The sequence below is a fragment of the Mandrillus leucophaeus genome, unplaced genomic scaffold (genome assembly GCF_000951045.1).
Source record: "Mandrillus leucophaeus isolate KB7577 unplaced genomic scaffold, Mleu.le_1.0 Scaffold121, whole genome shotgun sequence".
Lineage (NCBI taxonomy): Eukaryota > Metazoa > Chordata > Mammalia > Primates > Cercopithecidae > Mandrillus > Mandrillus leucophaeus.
The window spans coordinates 2429670-2448288 of record NW_012100432.1 but is presented as its reverse complement, the minus strand read 5'-3'; the positions used below and the strand labels follow the sequence as shown (position 1 = coordinate 2448288).

Below are 18619 nucleotides of genomic sequence, written 5' to 3'. Positions count from 1 at the left end.
TGGTTACTGTGATGGTTAACTTTATGTGTCAACTTGACTGAACTAATAAGGGATGAACGGTGGCAGGTAAACATTATTTCTGGGGGTATCTATGAGAGTGTTTTCAGAAGAGATTAGCATTTGAATCAGTAGAATGAGTAAAGATCATTATCAACATGGGTGGGCATCATCCAATCTGTTGAAGGCCCAAATAGAACACAAAGCTGGGGGAAAGGCAAATTTGCTGTCTTTGTTAGAGCTGGGACATTCATATTCTCCTGCCCTTGGACATTGGTACTCCTGGTTCTCAGACCCTCAGGCTCAAACTGGGACTTATACCATTGACTTCCTTGGGCCTACAGCTTGCAGATGGCAGGTCATGGGACTCCTCAGCCTCATGATTGTGTGAGCCAATTTTCATAATAAATATTTTATATATACATATATCTTATTAGTTCTTTTTCTCTGAAGAACCCTAACACAGATTTTTGTATCAAGAAGTGGGCATGTTGCTGTAACAAATGCCTAGAAATGTGGAAGCAGCTTTGGAATTGGGTAATGGGTATAGGCTGGAAGAGTTTCAAGGTCCATGCTAGAAAAAAAAATTAAAAATTAAAAAATTTTAAAAAGCCTACATTGCCATGAATGTCCCATGAAGGGCAATTCTGATGAGGTCCCAGAGAGAAAGGAGGAAAGTTTGCTGTAGAGAAAACCTCAGTCTTCTTAGAGAATTCCCAAGTGGTCATGAACAGAACATTGGTTGAAATACGGACAATAAAGGCCATTCCGATGAGGACTCAGATGGAAATGAGGAATGTGTCATTGGGCAATGGAGGAAAGGCAATTCTCATTATAAACTGGAAGATGACTTGATTGAATTCTGTTCATGTTCTAGTGTTTTGTGGAAGGTTGAATTTGTGAGCAATGAAATTGTATATTTGGTTGAGGAAATCTTGTTTTCATAGATCACAGAATTTTATTAAGATAGAATCACTGCTAATTACATAGAAGTTACTTGTCTAAGCCAAAATCCATGAGGTTCGTATAAACTTACAGTTACACAAATTAGAAGCAAATGGCATATTCAAAACCATAAGGAAAGATCCTTATGCTGAGGTGATGAAGGCTGAAGTAAATATGTCTGTACATTTATTTCAAGCTGTTAAAGAGTTTGTGGGTCACTCAGTGGTCCCTTGCATGCAAAAAGTCCAAGAGCTCCTCCATACCATCCTCTTCTTTGTGACTGAAAGGATACACACTCATCACAGAGCTCTAGCCACTCCTGGCCTTTACACATTTCTCCAGCTGCTTGCATTGCTCTCTTTCTGTTGTTAGGGGATCCAGTAATTCCTCCTCTTGCTCTTCCTCCTCCATGAGATCTGGTCAGCATCTTTCACTCATCTTCCAGTTCCACGTCTGGCTATGGTTCTGAATTCAACACACTCAACCTGCAACAGCAGCACCTAATCCACTTCAGAATCAAGAAGGACTTGTCAGTTGAGGAAAGTTTTAAGCAGTGTTGAAAGTGCAGTTGGCCTCTCTTGATTGCTCCTTGTGAAGTGTGAGCGGAGAGAAATGACTAACAGAATAATTATTAATCAAAAGGGAAGCAGAACTTAAAGATTTAGACAATTCTCAGCCTATCCATATTAGAAAAAAAATGAGAAAGCCCGTATGGAAGAGAACATGAAGGGTGTGACCAAATCTGATAAGGAAATTAGCATGGATCGGCTATCTCAATGGGAACCAGGTGCTATTCATCAGGACAATGGGGAGATTAGTCAGTCATCTAAATAGAAGTCCAAATAAGATGTATTGCACACTCTATCGTCCAATACAATGGAAGAATGACTGAAAAGACATTTTGGAGAACATCAAGGCTATACTTACAATTACAGGACAAGAATTCAAATGCCCAGGGGGCCGAGCAATTTCAAATGAGGGGCCACTACTGTTTAGCACATCACATCACGGGCTTCCTTACCCCAAACTCCATAACCATGCTCCTGAATCACTCCATGTGCTGCACCCAGCAAAGCTGTAGAAGCATGGCTGCTTCCACCTAGATTTCAAATTATGCCCCAAAGAGCCACAGGACCCAGACAGAGCGCTGTCTGTGAGGAAAAGCCATTGCAAGGAGCCCCAACAAGGACAATGCCCAGCAAAGCCACAGGGTAGGTATACCCAGAGTCATGGGCATGGGGCTGCAACCACAGTGGGTCCTGAAGAGAGTACCACTGTCCCAGTGGTTCTGGAGTGCAGAGCATTAAGCCAAAGAAAATTATTCTCAAGACTTAAGGTTTGGTTGGGTGTGGTAGCTCATACCTATAATTCCCAACACCTTAGGAGGCCAAGGTGGGAGGATAACTTGAGGCCAGGAGTTCAAGACCAGCCTGGACAATAGAGCAAGACCCTATCTCTACAAAAAATTTAAAAGTTAGTGGTGTCATGTGTCTGTAGTCCTAGCTACTCAGATTTTATTTTTCTTACTAAGTCTCTGATATCCAGTATAGATTTTATACTTATAGAACATCTGGAATAGCACATTTCAAGTGTAGTTAGTGATTACTGTATTGAACAGTGTAGTTCTGTAATGAAGATATATCAAAATGTATTAATATACACAATTTCAAATAAAGCAGGAGTGTCACTTGAGCCTAGGAATTTGAGGTTATAGTGAGCTATGATTGCACCACTTCACTCCAGCCTGAGTGACAGTGTGAGACCCTGTCTGTAAAAAATTTTTTCAATTAAAAAGACTCTAGATTTAATGTTGTTTGCTCTCCCACCATTATATTTTGGAAGCACATCATATGTTTGATTTCACGGATTCACAGCCAAAGAGCAATATGATTCAGAATGAATCATACCTTGAGTCTCACTCATATCTAATTTAGATGATATTTAGATAAGACTTTGGACTTTAAACATTTAAGTTGATGCTAGAATAAGATAAGACTTTGGGGGCTATTGATATGACCTGAATGTATCTTGTGTGTGAGAAAGACATGTATTTGGGGGGAACAAGAGCAGAATGCAATTAACTAAATTTTTATGGCCCCCCGTGATTTCATATATTAAAATTCTAGCCACCTAGGTGATAGTATTAAAATATAGGGCCTTTGCTAAGTGATTAGGACATAAGAGCAAAGCCCTCATGAATGGGATTACAAAAAAGACTCTAGAGACGTCTCTCACCTCTTCTGCCACATGAGGTTACAGGGAAAAAATAGCCACCTAAGAAGTAGGTCTCTGAATCTGCCAGTGCCTTGATCTTGGACTTCCCAGCCTCCAGAACCGTGAGAAAACAATTTCTGTTGTTTATACATTACCCAGTTTTATGATAGCTTTGTTATAGCAGCCGGCACAGACTAAGCTAGTTACTAAACAAACAAACAAAAAGTGGGGATTTCATTTAATACAGATTTTAAAGTGCCAATGAAAATGTTATTTCTTCTATAGAGAACACAAAACAAACAACTTCTTGTGATAAACTACAGCCAGCATGCTTTTGCATTTGAATCTTATCCCCAAAACAAATGTCTTGTATCTATTAAAATTAATAGTGCACGTCTTTTATTCAGTAACTCCTCTTCTGGGACTCTATATTTCTTAGAAATAAATATTTATAAGGACAGCCATGCTTATAATGACAATAGCAACTCGGAACAACATGAATGTATATTAGCAAGCTATATATTAAAAAGTTGTGACATATCTGCACTACAGAACTACAGTGCCCAATACAGTAGTCACTAGTCACATCTGAAATGTGGCTATCCCAGATGTGCTAGAAGTGCAAAATCTATACTGGAGATTAGAGACTTATGGTAAAAAAATAAGTGTACAGAAAGATTTCAATAATGTTTTATATTAAGTACGTTATGAAATGATAATGCTCTAGTTAACTAAAACAAAAATGTTAAAATTAATTATTCCTATTTATTTTACTTTTTTAAAACTGTGGCCATTAGAAAACTTAGAATTACACTTGTGGTTTGCATTGTATTTCTGTTGGACAGTGCGAGTGTAGACTGGGAATTGGCAAATGTTTTCTGTAAAGAGCCAGAAAGGAAATATTTTAGGTTTTGCAATATTCCTGTTGCAGCTACTCGAGCGAGTTGAGACAGTATGTAAAAAAATGAGCATGATTATGTCCCAATAAGACTTTTTGTATGGACACTGTGATTTCAATTTCATATAATTTTCACATCAAGAAATACTATTCTAATTTTCCCCCAATCATTCAAAAATGTAAACACCATTCTTAGCTCATAATATATAAAAATAGGCAACAGGACAAACTCAGTCCATAAGCCATAGTTTGCTAACCCCTGTTATAAACTATCAAGGAGTTATTTTAAAATAAATTAGACCTATCTGTACTGTACATAATTTCTCTAAACAATATATTGCTGAGTAGTATGTACAGCATTATTTTGCATTTGTAAAAAAGGCAAAATTATTAAGTTTATATGTTTACCTAATTCTATATGACCAAAGGGCTATGGAAGGATACACACCAAACTGTTTATCTAACCTGTTACCAATGGACATAAGATGGGGGACAAAAAAGAAAAATTTATAGCTTTTGGTTTTTTGTCTGTGGGTTTCCTGGATCACAGCAATTATGTATGACTCATAATATTGTGATAAAATAAAAGGTACATAAATTTCAAAAAAGTTTTATTATGTACACATAAAGACTCTTACTGAAATATTGATATTATTGTTTATTTCCTTTGAATATGATTTCTGTTGATCATAAGTATAAAAACTAATGAGAAAAACTTAGATCAAAACAAAATTTCAATGACATAAAATGTCTTAAGTTGAAGATATTGTTTGTTACCCTTCAAATTCTACACTTTGCATTAGTAAGCATAAATAGTTAAACCTTATCTGAGCTCTTGATAAAATACAGTATTCTCCTAAGCTAGTTTTATTTCAGAAAATACTTAATACATGTCTCTACTTTCAGTTTATACCAGCTATCTATTACTGCATGGCCAATTACTCCCCCAAAATTTAAAGGCCTGGAGCAAAAAGTAAACATTTACTATCTCACACAGTTTCTGTACATCAAGAATTCAGGAGCCGTTCAGCTGTTGGTTCTGGCTCACAGTCTCTCAAGAGGCACAGACAAGCTGTCAGCCAGGGCTGCAATCATTTGAAGGCTTGACTGGGGCCAGAGGATTCACTTCCAAGTAGTTCACTCAGATGGCTATTGGCAAAGGCCTCAGTTCCTTGACACATGGACCCCTCCATAGATCCACTCAATGTACTCATGTCATAGCAGCTGGCTTCCCCCAGGATGAGGGTACAAAAGAGAGGAAGGTAGAAGCAAGCTATAATGCCTTTCATAGCCTAGACTTGGGAGTCACACATCCACAATAACTTTCTGGTGAACAGCTCAGTTCTATTCAGCGTGGGAGGGGACTACACGAGGGTGTGAATACCAGGAAGCAAGAATCATTGGGCACCATCTTGGAAGCTGGCTACTGCACACATTCCCCAGACATATTCACCAAGATAGCTATGGGCATGGCCTTAAATCTAACAATTAACCATATTTTACAAATAAAAATCTGATTAAAATATTCCAATTTGGTGTGGAGATGTATTGCAGGAAAAAACCTTTACATTATATTGAAAGTATATTTAAACTACAACTCAACTATAACAACTGACAAATCAGTGCAAAAAAAAAAAAAACACTTACAGAACACAGGATATTTTATAAAAGCAAATTACCTAGCTGCATAAGCCACATGCTCAAGTGATTAAACACAAGAAGCAAAGCATTAGATGGAGAAAAACGGTATAGTAAAAATGAACTGTTTTAACTTATTAGTTTCTTGACAAAGTGTATACATAACATAGAAAGTACAGAATTTCATTTGGTAAAATATCAGGTTATTACATAACATATAGAATATATTTTTGGAAAAGGAATTTTAGGTATGGAAAAAAGACTAGAAGGATATGCACTGATATTAACCATGGGTGTCTCTGGACATTTAGATTGAACAGGATTGCTTTCCTTTGGCTTATGTATTTTTATCTGTGATGGCCACAGCAAATATGAATCGGTCACTTTAATGAGAAAAAGACTTACGCAAAAATGCCCATTGTCTGTTTTCTTCTGGCTTGCATTAAGGTATTTCTGTTCCCTAAATTGCCTTTGGAAGAATTTTGAGATTCATAAGTCATTCTTACAAACCTAAAAAGGGTAAGTAACCCATTCTAATGTTTATTCCTGAGGCTATAAGAAGCTAATTGTGAATAGGTGAAATAATAGATAAATTTCATTTACATTAACTTACTTTTATGTTCAATAAGGTCAAAGGTACAGATTTTGTCTCTTTCTGGTCCATAAAATATAGATTGCTATTTTCAAAGTACATCAACAGTGGTAATAGCTATTCTCATTAGTCAGTCATATAATCTTATGAAATACTGACATGATAAAACAATGCAACTGAGAAAAAACCAATAGAGCACACATTTTATTGACAAATAAATGCACAGGCTTAAATTGTCTCTCACCACCTTTATACCTGATTGACATGTTATCAGAAAAATAAAGATTTAAGCTGGCCAAGATCAATGATTTCAAAATGATTCTTTAGTGCAGATAAAAATACAAATTCAATTCAATTCTAATTCATATTTGGGTTCATGCCACTTTGACAGTTACATTTTATGGCAAAATGTACTTTAATTTTATTCAAACCTTTTTCCAGCATTTCTTAGAGATTCACTTTTTAATTTATGATACTTCCTTGCCCAATTCAAGCTTCATTCACTTTTAGATACTTTGGAAAGATAAATAACTGACACACACTGCCATTCATGAGTAATGTACCGCCTGTATCCTAAGAAAATAAAATAGGTGGCCAAAGAGATATATTTGTTTTAGAAATAAATATGTATCATATGTATAAGTAATAAAATAACAATGAATTAGAAATATGTCATAAAAATGCTTTTCTATTTTATTGAGATTAAATTATACACTGTAATATATTGTTAGGTCATATGCATTTAAAGAATGAAATACCTTATTATGTCTTAAGCTAAATATAACTACGCTTATATGTAAAGCATGCAAGTTAAGTCATATGTTTACATTTTATTCGTTTGTTACTTTCAGTATATATCCATTGGGAAATATTTTATTTGGTTGGCAAATATGGTATCATTGCAACTGTAGTCAACAAAAACACTTGAAATGCAAGGACACCTCCATGTAGTACTTAAAACTTTTCTCCAATTCATAGGTCATGATGAGTACTTTGTATTTAAAAAAAAAAAGTAAAAAAAAATTATTTATTGAGTACTTTCTACATATCAGGAACACTACTGGGCGCACACTTCCTCACATACATCATTCCATTTAATCTTTTTTTTTTTTTTGAGACGGAGTCTCGTCCTGTCACCCAGGCTGGAGTGCAATGGCACAATCTCAGTTCACTGCAACCTCCGCTTCCCGGATTCAAACAATTCTCCTGCCTCAGCCTCCCAAGTAGCTGGGATTACAGGCACCTTCCACCATGCCCAGCTAATTTTGTGTGTGTGTGCGTGTGTGTATTTTTAGTAGAGACGAGGTTTCACCATGTTGGCCAGACTGGTCTCGAACTCCTGGCCTTGTGATCCGCCCACCTCAGCCTCACAAGGTGCTGGGTGTGAGCCCCTGCACCTGGCCCATTTCATTTAATCTTACAACCACCTAGCAAGGTAGAAAATATTATCTTCACTTTACAGATGAGGAAACTCACATCGGTCTGAACCCAAAGCCTAGATTCCCACCTGCTATACCTCAGAAAATCAATTAACATGTGGATCATATATTTATGACTGAGTAAGGAAAAAACAACTGTTTTTCCTCTCTTTACTCACACTCCCTCAGTACACACCAATTCTTTGACAGACACCAACTGCCTAAAATTTAGCTCAATTGTGCCCTACAACTTAAGTCAATTTTGAGACTATCTATGTGGAGACAGTGTCAGACCCCACAGGTTAAAAGCTCAGTCCCACAAGACTGCCCTCACTTCAGATACCAGTCACAAGCCCCAGACTGTGACCCGTGCTTCTAACTGGTGTCAGCTATAAATTGAAGGATTCCCAAAACCTCCCCTTGGGCTCAATCATTTGTCAGAATGGCTCATTGAACTCTGGGAAACATGTTACTTACATTTATGGTCTATTATAAAAGGATGCAACTCAGAAACAGCCAAACAGAAGAGATACTTAGGGCAAGACATGGGAGACGAGGGCAGAGTGTCCATACCTTCTCCAGCACGTCATCCTGCATGTGATCAGCAGCTCGGAAGCTCTCTGAACCCTGTCAAGGCTTCCTTATGCAGGTGCGATTGATTAAATCATCAGCCATTGGTAATCAACTCACCCTTCAGTCAGGAAGTGGGGCTGAAAGTTACAACTTTCTAATCACATGATTGGTTCCCCTAGAAACCAGCCCCTACCCTGAGGCTCTCTAGGGGCCACCAGCCATTAATCATCTCATTAGCATGTAAAAGGACATATCACTTCAGAGATTCCAGAGGTTGTAGAAGCTGTGTACTAGAAAATGGGGATTGGGAGGATATATTTCTTATAATATAATATTATAATCACAATATCACAGTGCCCTATATACTTGTTTCTCTCACTTATTCACAGGTGAGACCATTAACAGACACCATTCACCTGGTAGCAAACTCTCATGTCTAAGTCAGCGACGGGAATGTACATTTGCCTTTATAAGATCTGCCTTACAAAGCTCATCTTTAAAGAAATTTCAAACATTGCACATTGTCAACTGAAGAATGACAACATTCATACATTGTTGTTTTTCTTTGTTTGTTTGTTTTTTTTAGAGATAGGGTCTCATCATGTTGTCCAGGCTGATCTCGAACTCCTGAGCTCAAGGGATCCACCTGCCTTGGCCTCTGAAAGTGCTGGGATTATAGGCATGAGCCACCACACCAAACCCAAGGTTCCTAAATTTGGAAAGGAGAGTTTTATTTCTCATAAAGGGTTGCAGCCTGCAGGATGGCCATTCTGACAGGCTGGAAAATGTAGCTTCTCACCAAAAGCCAAAAACAGGCACCTTGAGGTTGGGAAGAATAAGACAAGGATATATGTTGATAGGAGTGGCCAAATACACATATCCCACAGATTATAGGAGGAAGCTGTGAACATTTGTGAAGGGGAGGCATGGGCATGTGTAGTAGGCTAACATGTACACAACATGTAGCTCATGTTCACTTTGGGGTGGAGACTTAACATTTAAATGTATTACAATTAGGCCCTATAAGGCCAAATGTGAAGCAGAGGACACAAAGGCCCTCTGTGCATAGCCTTCAAAGACTGTCCAGAACCACCCCATGGTCAACGGTCTTTTATCAGGAAGAAATGCTGGTTGGCTGCTGTATTGAAGTCACAAAAAGGAGGGGCAGCATCAGGCAGTTGGTTGATATCAGTGGAGGACCCAGTCTTTCAAAAGCACTGGTTTTGTTTAACCCTTAGGGAAGAAAGCCTAACGGTGTTTAGTGAGGGAGGGGATATAATGAGGTGTGTCTGACTTCCCACCCTGCCATGGCTAAGAACTCAATTTTTAAGGTTTCTCTAGGGTCCCCTTGGCCAAAAGGCGGTTCTTTCAGTTCGCTGGGAAGCTCGAAATTTTATTTTTATTTCTCAATGTCATCTCCTATTTATTCTCTAGATCTGATTATAGGTAGGCTACTTGTAAGCATGGTCAAGAATTGCAAATCCTGACCGTGCATAGCGTCTCACATCTGTAATCCCAACACTTTGGGAGGCTGAGGTGGGTGGATGAATTGGGTTCAGGAGTTTGAGACCAGCAATTTAGTGAGACCCTACCTCTACTAAAAAAAAATTTTACAAACTTATCTGGGTGTGGTGGGGTATGACTATAGTCCCAGGTCCTCAGGAGGCAGAGGTGGGAGAATCCTTTGAGTTCAGGAGGTTGAGGCTGCAATGAGCCATGATCATGCCACTGGGCCCCAGCAACAGAGCGAGACCCTCTGTCTAATTTTTTTAATTGCAAATTCTATTGCCTTGCATTAACCAAACCCTGTTCTTCCTGTTCATGTTGGAGTAAGATAAATAAGAGAAGGAAATAATGGATATGAAGGTAACTTCCCAGTATTCACCCTGCCCCAGACAACTGGTTGAGCCAATCATGTTCATTTCATAGTCTAGTAAATAAGAATTTTCAGCTGACAATGAGATAGCAGGGAAAACCTCATGGGGTGGGGGATTGTTGCTAAGCAAATTTTCTACTCCTAAGAAAGAACCACAGAAGATTCTTTCTTCTAGACATAATTGTGACTGTATAGGACACTTGCAACTAACTTTCAAAAGCATCCTGCTTTTAGGCTAAAATAATGCTATCCTGAGAATGCTCTGTGAATTCAAAGAGTCTGATTTCCTCAATGGTATCGCTGAGCCACTCAGAATACCAGACATAAAGCTCGTCTGACTTCTGGGCTGTTAAGTGAGATAATATATCTTCTATCTTTAAAACTGGCTTGAGTTAAGTTTCTGTTACTTGCAGTCAAAAGACCCTATTTTATACCAGTGGTAACCAATCAATGGTTATATACTTATTTGGGCAGTCAATACCATTCTTAACTGACCAGAGTTTCATTTAATATAGTTGAGTAATAAACTATCCCCAAACCTAGTGGCATAAAACAACCAGTTATTGTACTCACAGATTTTGTAGGTCAGGAACTTGGACAGAGCACAGAGAGAATAGCATGTCTATGCTCCATGATATGTGAGGTCTGAGATGGAGGCCTAAAAATCTTTGATGTCTTTAGAGTCCTTGAAGACTGAGGGCTTGATCATCTAAAAGTTCATCCACCCGCATGATTTTGTTAGCTATTGGCTGAGAACTTAGTTGAAGGTGTTGGCTAGAACATGTTCACCTGGCTTCTCCATGTGGCCTGGGCTTCCTCAAAACATGATAACTGGGTTTGGTTCCACAGGTCTACATCCCAAGAGGGAGTGAAGGCCAAGCAGAAGCCACATCACCTTTGATGTGCTAACTTCAGAAGTCACCCAGTGCCACCTCCATTGCATTCTATAGCTCAGGACAGTTACCAAGTTACATCCAGTTTCAAGCAGAGGGAACAAAGAAATGTCATTATCACGTTGTAAGAATAGCATACAGCATGGGATGTATATTTGTATGGCCAACTTTGGAAATGCCATCTGCCACAGTTTGCTTCTGGCCACAGTAATTCACAACCCTAGCACATGCAAAATATACCATTCCTCTCTTGAAACCCTCAAGTCTTATTGCAGAATCAGCCCAAAGTCCACGATCTTGTTGCCACAGTCACCTCAGGTCCAGGTACAGATGTGGCTCTTCAGATGCAATTCTTTGACTTATAGCTGCTCAACTATATTCCTCTCCATCTTAAGATTGTTAATCGATGAGACAATTTATCTATTCCAGAAACATTCAACATTTAATGGTGGGACAGCCATAGACTCCCTGCTAAGTACAGCCCTCTTCATAAAGAGTGGGCATGGGAGACAGACTGTCATCACTGTTTCACCACAGTTCTAAAATTCAAACAGGTGTACATTGCCATTCCATTGATCAGAGGGGCTCTTACCACACACACACAAAGGGTTACTTCTCTGTAACATAATGGATGTGTTAATTTGCTCGAGTATAGTAACCATTTCTCTATGTATAAAGTATATCAAAACATCATGTTGTCCAGCTTACATATGTAACATTAAATAAATAATGTTTTAAAGTAAAATAAAATAAAGTCTAATCATTTTCAAAGTGGCAGAACACAGACCCCATCTCTTGATGGAACAGTGTCCATATCATATTTTAAAAAGAGAATGTGGGATGGAATATATAGCTATAGCTATAGATTCATTCATTATGGAAAATACAATCTGCTGCAACTAGCTCAGAGATATGTTTAATTAGGGTTAGCTTCATATCTATAGACTATAATCTATAAGCAGTCCCAGGATCATTGCATAAAATGCACTCGCTGGATGAAAGATCTGAGTCTGACTACCAACTGGGTCATCAAGAATAAGATTCAATCCCTTTGTAGGCCTCATCACTCTTATTTATGAAAGATATATTTAAAATAGGCCATCCCTAAGGTTGTTTCCATGTCAAAAATATACTATCACTCATTTATTTTAAAAGATGCTCAGATGTTTTCCACCAATTGCTGTTTATCTGATGTTTACTTAATTTTGCTTAAACATCAGTATCCTCATCTGGGAAATGAGTACAATCATAACAATGTTTATCTTTTAAGGTTGTTATGGAAATGAAATGGATATATGTCGAAAAGCTTAAAATGAAACCTGGAACACAGTAAGTACTTAATAAATGTCCATTATTTAACAGAAAATTCAGTCACATTTGATAACCACACAGTTTGACCACTTGGAAAGCTCATCAGTTACAAAAGAGGTTACTTTTATCAAAATGTTAAATCAGTAGATAGAGACACAGGCCAGATACATATAATCCCAGTATCCAATAAATGGGAAAAGAAATTGCTCTTTTCTGTTATTTTTAATAGAAAATATTTATTGGTGCCAGACCGGGTGTTAAAGATTTATATGCATTTGATGCTTACATAAACCTTATAAGGCAGTTTTTAGAATTGAAAATTACTATATTTACCTACCCCATGAAATATTACTTTCTACACTGCTATAAATTCTCTACATTTTTAATACTTTTCACTTTCCTGCACTACCAGATATACCAGGCGAAAATGTTTAAGAGAGATACTGAGGGTTATTAATAGACATCATTAGTAATAAACCACAATGTTAATTTCATGCCCCAAATGCTTCTTATCTTGCTCCTAATTGAAAAGAATTCCTTGTCTGGACCTCTCAGCCTCATGTCACCCCCAAAGCATAGCCAAGGATTGGTTCCCTTTCTTAAAGAGTTAGACAATTGAAAGATGAATAAGAAAGGGCAACCTTTCAAATAAGAGTTTCTAAAATAAGAGAAAAAAATTCCTGAAAGAGGAGAGATAGGGAAATCTCCCCTAATCATATGATGTCTTTATTCCAATCATGAGAGTCCCTATTTCAATTGTTGTCTTTTGAATTATCAGGCTACCTTTAAAAATATGAAATGGTTTAAAATATTCAACTTGCCCTGGTACTTTTCAGAGCTAATATTTGTTGGGAATCTCCAAGAAGGGTCTGTGAAGTATATATTTAACCTTGAAACTCATTTTTATTTTTCTGGTTGGACTAGTATTTATTGGAACATTCAGGGACTGTCAGAGTGAACTTATCCGTAATATACACATTCTTGGCAGTTATTCAGATGGAGAAATGGTAGTTTTGGTTTGGGAGAGGAATAAGGGGAATTGAGGCACTTCTTGGGTAGACAGTCTTAGATGGAGTGATTTACTGCAGCACTCCAAATGTCAGGATCAGCAGGAAGGCAAGAATGCCTAGAAACTGGAACAGGAAGAGGGATGTTCCCCCAGATACATTTAAATCACTTTACGCTATTTCCTTTCATCTTACCAACTTCTGCGGGCTATTCCATTCATTCAACATGTGAACTGTAAAATGATGCCTGACCCAGGAACGTTATCCTTATTCTGGTCCTTACTAATCCTTGTACTCCACAGTATGAACTATCATCTACAAAATATGGGGCATGGTTGGGCACAGTGGCTCATGAGGTAATCCCAGCACTTTGGGAGGCCAAAGCAGGCGGATTACTTTAGGTCAGGAGTTAGCCACCAGCTTGGCCAACATGGTGAAATCTCATCTCTACTAAAAATACAAAAATTAGCCAAGCATGCCAGCATGTGCCTGTAGTCCCAGCTACTTGGGAGGCTGAGGCACAAGAATAGCTTTAACCCGGGAGGCAGAAGTTGCAGTGAGCCGAGATCACACCGCTGCACTCCAGCCTGGGCGACAGAGCAAGACTTTGTCTCAAAAAAATAAAACAAAATGTGGGGCATGGGCTAATTTAGTTATGGCAAATAGGAGTCATTCCACTTACAGAGGCTGATCAATCCTAGTAGCTTCCATCTATATTTGTTAATAAAAATAATTTTTTCGAAGACATGAGATCCTCTATCTCATTGGTAGTAGGATAGGAAATGGAGCCATTATCAACTTCCCTGGTCTGCCTAGAGTTTAGGTGTGGAGAATGAAAACATATGGCCTCTTGTCTGCCATCCAGCACCAGGGACTCATTAAGTTCTGACAGTTTATGATCCTGACCCTGATAAGCAACCCTTGGGCTGCTGTTTGCTGGGGATTGTACCGATGTCTTCCCTAGAAGGAAGAATGTAGTAAGAGGATTCTGAAAGTTGAAAATAATAATAGTGACGATAAAGTATGGATATAAACATGTTATTCTTCCTTTTGGAGTAAAAAAAATAAATGATATCTTATATCATTATTTGGGAAGTTTTGCATTAGATACCAATTTCTCTGAAACACAGAAGCCCACACTCTTAAGTGGTACAGCCTTTGTCATAATTTAAAACATTCATTCACAAAGTATAATATATGCTATCCATCTTGGACAGTTCAAAATGTTACACTTAATTTTATTTGATTAAAAGCCTAATTTTGGCCAGGCACAGTGGCTAACTCCTATAATCCCAGTACTTTGGAAGGCTGAGGCAGGCAGATCAGGCGAAGTCAGGAGTTCAAGACCAGCCTGGCCAACATGGTGAAACCTCGTCTCTACTAAAAATACAAAAATTAGTCAGCATTCTGGCACATGCTTGTAATCCCAGCTACTAGGGAGGCTGAGGCGGGAGGATCACTTGATCCTCCCAGGAGGATCAGAGGTTGCTGTGAGCAGAGACTGTGCCACTGCACTCCAGCCTAGGCAACAGAGCAATATTTCATCTCAAAAAAGAAAAAAAAGAAAAAAAAAACCTAACTTTTTAGCTTTGCCCAGCTTTCCACAATTAATCTTGACATATAAAACAGTGAGTCCCACACATCTGTGGGCCAATTTTTGCTTGAAAATGGCAGCTCTCTAGCAGCTGTTTGCAACATTAAGGGGATGCACAAGCTCCTCCTCACTTTCCCTGCCTCGGGGCGACCAAACCCTTCTGGTGAGGCACCTGCCAGCTGAGCTGACCACTGAGTTCTTGAGAAAGAGGACTTGCTGAAGTACTTCAAGGCACAGTTGGTACATGTCCTGTCAGATAAGGGGAAGCTGAAACATGCAGCTTTTGCCACATTCTCTAAAAAGCAGCTATAAAGGCATCGACAAGACTCCATCGGTCGTTGAATTTGCAAAGAGAAAGACCAAGCTCACTCCCCAGGTCCCACTTCAGTCTCAAAAAAAAAAAAAAAAAAAAAAAAAAAAAAAAAATTCTGATGACCCTGTCAAAGATGATAAAGAAAAGAAAGAACTTGGTTATTTAACAGTAGAAAACGGAATTGCACCAAACCATGGGCTGACTTTTCCTAATTCATGCCTCAAATATATGTATCCACCACCTTCCAGCACAATCCTAGCAAACAGAGTAAATGCTTTGGCAAGCATGCCTAAGTTCTATGTACAGGTCCTTCATCTTATGAATAAAATGAATTTGCCCACACCTTTTAGACCAATTACTGTGCGACCTCCCATGTATGAAGATCATATGCCATTGCGTGCACCTCTTCCATCCACATCTCCTCAGCCACCTGAGGAACCTCCTTGGCCAGACGATGATGAGGAATTATCTAATGAAGAAGTAGAATATGAAAGCAGTGATGATGAGGACTGACAGAGAATGAACAAACCAATGGAACTAGCAAATCTTCAGCTCAAAAGACCCAAAACAATAAAGCAGCACCATGTGAAAAAAAAAAGAGAAAATTAAAGGATATGTTGAGCACACTTTTGTGTCCTTCACACAGCAGTTTACATCCAGTGCTGTTACCTTCAGATGTATTTGACCAACCACAACCTGTAGGTAATAAAAGAATTGAATTCCATATATCTACCGACATGCCAGCTGCATTTAAGAAAGATTTAGAGAAGAAACAAAATTGTGAGAAAAAAACTATGATTTACCTGCTACTAAAGTTGATGCATCCAATATAGGATTTGGAAAAATCTTTCCCAAACCTAATTGGAACATCACAGAGGAGATTAAAGAAGACTCTGATGAAATGCCATCAGAATGTGTTTCTAGAAGGGAACTGGAAAAGGACAGAATTTCTAGAGAAGAAATGGAAACACTTTCAGTTTTCAGAAGTTATGAACCTGGTGAACAAAAATGTAGAATGTATGTAAAGAATTTAGCTAGACATGTTCAAGAAAAGGACCTTAAGTATATTTTTGGAAGATATGTTGACTTTTCATCAGAAACACAGTGGATCATGTTTGATATACGTTTGATGAAAGAAGGTCGTATGAAAGGACAAGCTTTCACTACACTTCCTAAGGAAAAAGCAGCAGCAAAAGCCTTAAAGGAAGCTAATGGATATGTGCTTTTTGGAAAACCCATGGTGGTTCAATTTGCTCGATCTGCTAGGCCAAAACAAGATCCTAAGGAAGGAAAAAGAAAGTGTTAAAAATTAACAAAGGTTTCTTTTGAATCCTGTATCTTTCAAGCGCTTTCCAACTTGGATAAGAAGAAATTGACCACCTGGACTATGGAACTGTCCATAACAGCTTTGAAAGTATATTTAAAAATTAAATATATATGCCTTTAAATCACTGTATTGGAACTATATTACATGTATTTTAATGACTTTCTTCAAATATAATCAATTATTTTCTTTTTCTTTTTTTTCTTTTTTTTTTGGGGGGGGGGGATGGAGTCTTGCTCTGTTGCCCAGACTGGAGTGCAGTGGCACCATCTCAGCTCACTGCAAGCTTCGCCTCCTGAGTTTATGCCATATTCCTGCCTCAGCCTCCCAAGTAGCTGGGACTACAGGCATCCGCCACCATGCCTGGCTAATTTTTTTTTCTGTATTTTTAGTAGAGACAGGGTTTCACCGTATTAGCCAGGATGGTCGTGATCTCTTGACCTCGTGATCTGCCCACCTCGGCCTCCCAAAGTGCTGGGATTACAGGTGTGAGCCACTGTGCCCAGCTGCGGGTACAGTATTTTAAGTCTAATAATGAAAGAATGCTTACATGTCACATAAAAATGTTATCAACTAACAATTAGAACATCTGGAAATTTTTTGTATATGTGATTCCCTAGTACGTAATTACTGGACAAGCTTTTAAAAAATACACGCTTCTCCCACAAATGATTAAAAAAAACCTGTGATTAGTCACACCTGTAACTTGTAAGTTTATTCATTAGTTCATTCAGTAGTTACTTATAGACTACCTACTCTGAGCCAAGTACTCTCATAGAACGTTGAAGAGAAACATATTCATTAACTTCACTCATTCATCTAATAAATTCTGAGAGGTAGGCTCTGTGCTATGTGCTAGAGATATGGTAGTGGATAAGACAAAGTACAACCTGGGAGATAGACAATCAAATAATCACAGTGACCAATTCAAGAGGCAAGAGAATGTTCAGGAAACCAAGGCCAGGAGAGATTGTGACTTTCCCAGGGTACCCAGTTAGTCAGAGAGGAAGCTGGACCTAGAATCTGTCTTCCAGATCTGTTCAGAGGTTACAACATTGAAAACGGCTGTCACTCCCTGCATTCCCGCTATGCTACTTCCTGTGCTGGGTGCTCATTTATCCTCACACATGATTACTTCATTTCATTCTGATACCTTAAAATGATTCTGGAAAGGGAATCCTCAAAGGCCCTGCAAAAGCCTGAAGGCTTTACCTTCCTGCATTCTCCCTGCCCCCAACACATCTGCACATCTCTGAGAGGGGCTCAGTTCTCCCTGGCTCAGTTCCCTGCCCAGGTGACATGTGAGCAATTACAAAGCCATGGAAACTATTCCCAGAACACTGGTTTTCAAGCATGGCTGAATGCCATAATCACCTGGTCAGGGGTCGGGAGAGAGCGAATGCGCTTTAAAACTAGCTTACCAGGCTGGGCACGGTACGGTGGCTGACGCCTGTAATCCCAGCACTTTGGGAGGCTGAGGCAAGTGGATCGCTTGAGCTCAAGAGTTCGAGACCAGCCTGGTCAACATGGCAAAAACTCGTCTTCATAAAAATACAAAAATTAGCCAGGCGTGGTGGCAGGCATCTGTAATCCCTGCTACTTGGGAGACTGAGGCACAAGAATCAGTCGCTTGAGCTCGGGAGGCAGAGGTTTCAGTGAGCCAAGATCAAACCACTGTACTCTAGCCTAGGCAACAGAGCAAGACTTCATCTCAAAAAACACAAAACAAAACAAACTAGCTTACCAGCAAGGCATGATCTAATATAGAGGTTACCAAAGTATGCCCCCAGTCCAGCAGCATCAGTAGAATCTTTGAACTTGGTAGAAATGCAGAGTCTTGGGCCCCTTCCCCAACCCCACTGAATGAGAAGTCTATAGGTAGCCCTACCATCTGTGCTCTAACAAGCCCTCTGAGTGGTTCTGAGGCTGTACCTATTTATCTAGGAGTTATCAGGTAAGGGCTAGGGACTATTTTTAAGTATTTCAGGTAATTTAGAAGTCTAGAGAGTTGGGAACCACAAGGAGA

At 38.8% G+C, this 18619-nt stretch overlaps 1 pseudogene; it reads left to right on the top strand.

The window, feature by feature from the left end:
- The first annotated feature begins 15029 nt into the window (after positions 1–15029).
- On the top strand, positions 15030–16575 carry LOC105532826 (annotated as a pseudogene).
- Positions 16576–18619: the final 2044 nt, after the last annotated feature.